The 6,894-nt window shown below is 39.5% G+C and overlaps 1 long non-coding RNA gene across 1 annotated transcript; it reads right to left on the bottom strand.

Moving 5' to 3' along the window:
- Window positions 1-625: 625 nt before the first annotated feature.
- On the bottom strand, window positions 626-6,590 carry LOC141252614 (uncharacterized). The gene is made up of 3 exons (XR_012313998.1): window positions 6,441-6,590; window positions 6,253-6,355; window positions 626-804 (listed from the first exon to the last, which is right to left on the bottom strand). It is a non-coding gene; the product is annotated as an uncharacterized lncRNA (long non-coding RNA).
- Window positions 6,591-6,894: the final 304 nt, after the last annotated feature.

Here is a 6,894-nt window from a genome sequence, read left to right as displayed (position 1 = left end):
TATACCCCAGAGCTGTACTCACTATTCTGCTGGTGCAGTCACAGTGTACATACATTACTGATCCTGAGTTACATCCTGTATTATACCCCAGAGCTGCACTCAGTATTCTGCTGGTGCAGTCACTATGTACATACATTACATTACTGATCCTGTACTGATCCTGAGTTACATCCTGTATTATACTCCAGAGCTGCACTCACTATTCTGCTGGTGCAGTCACTGTGTACATACATTACATTACTGATCCTGAGTTACATCCTGTATTATACCCCAGAGCTGCACTCACTATTCTGCTGGTGCAGTCACTGTGTACATACATTACATTACTGATCCTGAGTTACATCCTGTATTATACCCCAGAGCTGCACTCACTATTCTGCTGGTGCAGTCACTGTGTACATACATTACATTACTGATCCTGAGTTACATCCTCTATTATACCCCAGAGCTGCACTCACTATTCTGCTGGTGCAGTCACTGTGTACATGTACACTATCCGTTCTAACAGCTCATTGTTGGGGTTCACAAGATCCACTGATTGGCAAAGGCCATTAATTTGCTGGTCTCAGGACCCCCCTTTATGGGTTCTCTATGCATCATTTATACCCCGGGAGCAGAACTCACATTCCATCTTCATGCCCATTTCTAAGCACTTTTTCAGCCGGCAGAACTGGCAGCGGTTCCTGTGGTGCTTGTTGATGACGCAGTCCTGGCTGCTGCGACAGCTGTATGTCAGGCTCTTCCGGACGCTTCTCTTAAAGAAGCCTTTACATCCTTCACAGCTGACGGCGCCATAATGTCGACCTGCGGGGGTGGGGGGCGAGCAGAAGAAAAGAAAATACGGACATGTCCCTTTGTTCCCAAAATTAAAACATTTTCCAAATAATCCATAGAGGGTGGAAGGAAAGGTGTAGGAGACAGGAGTTAGACTCTGCAACCATGGAGACTCATGGAGCTCCTCCAGACTCTGGGACCTTGTGGAGTGTGTCAGTGACTGCCTTCTGGACATCTGTCAAGTCAGCCGTCTTCCCCATGATTGTGGAGCCTACTGAAACAGACTAAGGGACCATTTTAAACGCTTAGGAAGCTTTTGCAGGAGTTTTTTGTTAATTATTTTAATTTACTGAGATAATGACTTTTGTGTTTTCATTGGCTGTAAGCCATATTCATCAACATTATCAGAAATAAACACGTGAAATAGATCCCTCTGTGTGTAATGACTCTATATAATAGATCCCTCTGTGTGTAATGACTCTATATAATAGATCCCTCTGTGTGTAATGACTCTATATAATAGATCCCTCTCTCTGTAATGACTGTATATAATAGATCCCTCTGCGTGTAATGACTCTATATAATAGATCCCTCTGTGTGTAATGACTCTATATAATAGATCCCTCTCTGTGTAATGACTGTATATAATAGATCCCTGTGTGTAATGACTCCATATAATAGATCCCTCTGTGTGTAATGACTCTATATAATAGATCCCTCTGTGTGTAATGACTCTGTATAATAGATCCCTCTGCGTGTAATGACTCTATATAATAGATCCCTCTGCGTGTAATGACTCTATATAATAGATCGCTCTGTGTGTAATGACTCTATATAATAGATCGCTGTGTGTAATGACTCTATATAATAGATCCCTCTGTGTGTAATGACTCTATATAATAGATCGCTCTGTGTGTAATGACTCTATATAATAGATCCCTGTGTGTAATGACTCTATATAATAGATCCCTCTGTGTGTAATGACTCTATATAATAGATCCCTCTGTGTGTAATGACTCTATATAATAGATCCCTCTGCGTGTAATGACTCTATATAATAGATCCCTCTGCGTGTAATGACTCTATATAATAGATCCCTCTGCGTGTAATGACTCTATATAATAGATCCCTCTGCGTGTAATGACTCTATATAATAGATCGCTCTGCGTGTAATGACTCTATATAATAGATCGCTCTGCGTGTAATGACTCTGTATAATAGATCGCTCTGCGTGTAATGACTCTATATAATAGATCCCTCTGCGTGTAATGACTCTATATAATAGATCCCTCTGCGTGTAATGACTCTATATAATAGATCGCTCTGCGTGTAATGACTCTGTATAATAGATCGCTCTGCGTGTAATGACTCTGTATAATAGATCCCTCTGCGTGTAATGACTCTGTATAATAGATCCCTGTGTGTAATGACTCTGTATAATAGATCGCTCTGTGTGTAATGACTCTGTATAATAGATCCCTGTGTGTAATGACTCTATATAATAGATCCCTCTGTGTGTAATGACTCTATATAATAGATCGCTCTGTGTGTAATGACTCTATATAATAGATCCCTCTGTGTGTAATGACTCTATATAATAGATCCCTCTGTGTGTAATGACTCTATATAATAGATCCCTCTGTGTGTAATGACTCTGTATAATAGATCCCTCTGCGTGTAATGACTCTATATAATAGATCCCTCTGCGTGTAATGACTCTATATAATAGATCGCTCTGTGTGTAATGACTCTATATAATAGATCGCTGTGTGTAATGACTCTATATAATAGATCCCTCTGTGTGTAATGACTCTATATAATAGATCGCTCTGTGTGTAATGACTCTATATAATAGATCCCTGTGTGTAATGACTCTATATAATAGATCCCTCTGTGTGTAATGACTCTATATAATAGATCCCTCTGCGTGTAATGACTCTATATAATAGATCCCTCTGCGTGTAATGACTCTATATAATAGATCCCTCTGCGTGTAATGACTCTATATAATAGATCCCTCTGCGTGTAATGACTCTATATAATAGATCGCTCTGCGTGTAATGACTCTATATAATAGATCGCTCTGCGTGTAATGACTCTGTATAATAGATCGCTCTGCGTGTAATGACTCTATATAATAGATCCCTCTGCGTGTAATGACTCTATATAATAGATCCCTCTGCGTGTAATGACTCTATATAATAGATCGCTCTGCGTGTAATGACTCTGTATAATAGATCGCTCTGCGTGTAATGACTCTGTATAATAGATCCCTCTGCGTGTAATGACTCTGTATAATAGATCCCTGTGTGTAATGACTCTGTATAATAGATCGCTCTGTGTGTAATGACTCTGTATAATAGATCCCTGTGTGTAATGACTCTATATAATAGATCCCTCTGTGTGTAATGACTCTATATAATAGATCGCTCTGTGTGTAATGACTCTATATAATAGATCCCTCTGTGTGTAATGACTCTATATAATAGATCCCTCGTGTGTAATGACTCTATATAATAGATCCCTCTGTGTGTAATGACTCTATATAATAGATCCCTCTGTGTGTAATGACTCTATATAATAGATCGCTCTGTGTGTAATGACTCTATATAATATATCGCTCTGTGTATAATTGACTCTATATAATAGATCCCTCTGTGTGTAATGACTCTATATAATAGATCTCTCTGTGTGTAATGACTCTATATAATAGATCCCGCTGTGTGTAATGACGCTATATAATAGATCCCTCTGTGTGTAATGACTCTATATAATAGATCCCTCTGTGTGTAATGACTCTATATAATAGATCCCTCTGTGTGTAATGACTCTATATAATAGATCCCTCTGTGTGTAATGACTCTATATAATAGATCCCTCTGTGTGTAATGACTCTATATAATAGATCCCTCTGTGTGTAATGACTCTATATAATAGATCCCTCTGCGTGTAATGACTCTATATAATAGATCTCTCTGCGTGTAATGACTCTATATAATAGATCCCTCTGCGTGTAATGACTCTATATAATAGATCCCTCTGCGTGTAATGACTCTGTATAATAGATCCCTCTGCGTGTAATGACTCTGTATAATAGATCCCTGTGTGTAATGACTCTATATAATAGATCCCTCTGTGTGTAATGACTGTATATAATAGATCCCTCTGTGTGTAAATGACTCTATATAATAGATCCCTCTGTGTGTAATGACTCTATATAATAGATCCCTCTGTGTGTAATGACTCTATATAATAGATCCTGGTGTGTATGATTCTATATAATAGATCCCTCTGTGTGTAATGACTCTATATAATAGATCCCTCTGTGTGTAATGACTCTATATAATAGATCCCTCTGTGTGTAATGACTCTATATAATAGATCCTCTGTGTGCAATGACTCTATATAATAGATCCCTCTGTGTGCAATGACTCTATATAATAGATCCCTCTGTGTGTAATGACTCTATATAATAGAATCCCTCTGTGTGTAATGACTCTATATAATAAGATCCCTCTGTGTGTAATGACTCTATATAATAGATCCCTCTGTGTGTAATGACTCTATATAATAGATCCCTCTGTGTGTAATGACTCTATATAATAGATCCCTCTGTGTGTAATGACTCTATATAATAGATCCCTCTGTGTGTAATGACTCTATATAATAGATCCCTCTGTGTGTAATGACTCTATATAATAGATCCCTCTGTGTGTAATGACTCTATATAATAGATCCCTCTGTGTGTAATGACTCTATATAATAGATCCCTCTGTGTGTAATGACTCTATATAATAGATCCCTCTGTGTGTAATGACTCTATATAATAGATCCCTCTGTGTGTAATGACTCTATATAATAGATCCCTGTGTAATGACTCTATATAATAGATCCCTCTGTGTGTAATGACTCTATATAATAGATCCCTCTGTGTGTAATGACTCTATATAATAGATCCCTCTGTGTGTAATGACTCTATATAATAGATCCCTCTGTGTGTATGACTCTATATAATAGATCCCTCTGTGCGTAATGACTCTATATAATAGATCCCTGTGTGTAATGACTCTATATAATAGATCCCTCTGTGTGTAATGACTCTATATAATAGATCCCTCTGTGTGTAATGACTCTATATAATAGATCCCTCTGTGTGTAATGACTCTATATAATAGATCCCTCTGCGTGTAATGACTCTATATAATAGATCCCTCTGCGTGTAATGACTCTATATAATAGATCCCTCTGCGTGTAATGACTCTATATAATAGATCCCTCTGTGTGTAATGACTCTATATAATAGATCCCTCTGTGTGTAATGACTCTATATAATAGATCGCTCTGTGCGTAATGACTCTATATAATAGATCGCTCTGTGCGTAATGACTCTATTAATAGATCCCTCTGTGTGTAATGACTCTATATAATAGATCCCTCTGTGTGTAATGACTCTATATAATAGATCCCTCTGTGTGTAATGACTCTATATAATAGATCCCTCTGTGTGTAATGACTCTATATAATAGATCCCTCTGTGTAATGACTCTATATAATAGATCCCTGTGTGTAATGACTCTATATAATAGATCCCTCTGTGTGTAATGACTCTATATAATAGATCCCTCTGTGTGTAATGACTCTATATAATAGATCCATCTGTGTGTAATGACTCTATATAATAGATCCATCTGTGTGTAATGACTCTATATAATAGATCCCTCTGTGTGTAATGACTGTATATAATAGATCCCTCTGCGTGTAATGACTCTATATAATAGATCCCTCTGTGTGTAATGACTCTATATATAGATCCCTCTGTGTGTAATGACTCTATATAATAGATCCCTCTGTGTGTAATGACTCTATATAATAGATCCCGCTGTGTGTAATGACTCTATATAATAGATCACTCTGTGTGTAATGACTCTATATAATAGATCCCTCTGTGCGTAATGACTCTATATAATAGATCCCTCTGTGTGTAATGACTCTATATAATAGATCCCTCTGCGTGTAATGACTCTATATAATAGATCCCTCTGTGTGTAATGACTCTATATAATAGATCCCTCTGTGTGTAATGACTCTATATAATAGATCCCTCTGTGTGTAATGACTCTATAGGATATACGAGCTTCACTTTTTGTATTGAAGAACTGGAAATCAATTAACTTTTGATGAAATTCTAATTTTGAGAGATGCACCTGTAGATCTGCATAGGGGCTGTGTACACAAAACGGCAGGAGGAGTTTAGCCAGGATGATTAGCAGCGTTGCTTCATCTTTTATTTTAGATGCACTGGGAATATTTCACTTTTGAGGATCTCTGCTTGGTGTCTCTGGATGGTGTGGAGCCTGGTGCACGGCGCTGCGGCTGCGCAATCAGGCAGATTCATACACAGCAAGCAGAGAGGTTGAAAGCCCTGAGCAATTATCCATGTGAGAGGACTACCAGACCCATCATCCTCCCCGCAATCACCTGAGGCTTTGTCTCCGCAGACCACGCAGTACTCTACGATCTGCGGCCGCTGCACCTCCGTCTTCCCCAGCAGTCGCTCCACCGAGGCGGCATCTGTCACTATCTGGATCAACGCAAAACACCAAGAGAATAAGAAGCCCCTGAAATCAAGGCAGAAGCAGAGGACGGACCCCCCGAGCGCCGCCCACCTGGATCCTCCCGGGCACAAGGTTCTCCGTGGTGAAGATCAGCTGCTTGGTGTTGGCAGACTCGGGCGCTGCCAGGATCACCTTCCCTGCTCCAGATCCATCCGGGCTGGCCAAGATAAACTGCTGCTTGGTGGACACCGAGGAGTCGACAGCGTCACAATCTGGATCTTCTGCCGGTCTGCTGATCTGTCACAATCTGAAAACACAAAGTGGCGCGTCACTAAGGCCCTGACCTCACTCCATGCTTTACACTGCAGCCCTGATCCATTAGGACACAGATATTATTTCAGCTTAGCAGCACATATAGAGGCAAAGCTAGCTGCTCTGACCTTACGCCATGCTGTACACTGCAGCCCTGATCCCAATAGGACATAGATATTACTTCAGCTTAGCTGCACCCATAGAAGCTCAGGTTGCTGCTCTGACCTTACACCATGCTTTACACTGCAGCCCT

This window comes from Phyllobates terribilis, unplaced genomic scaffold (assembly GCF_046119375.1).
Source record: "Phyllobates terribilis strain yellow unplaced genomic scaffold, ASM4611937v1 Scaffold_9257__1_contigs__length_19214, whole genome shotgun sequence".
Lineage (NCBI taxonomy): Eukaryota > Metazoa > Chordata > Amphibia > Anura > Dendrobatidae > Phyllobates > Phyllobates terribilis.
Note: the sequence above shows the minus strand (reverse complement) of the source record. Positions and strands in the feature narration are given on the sequence as shown.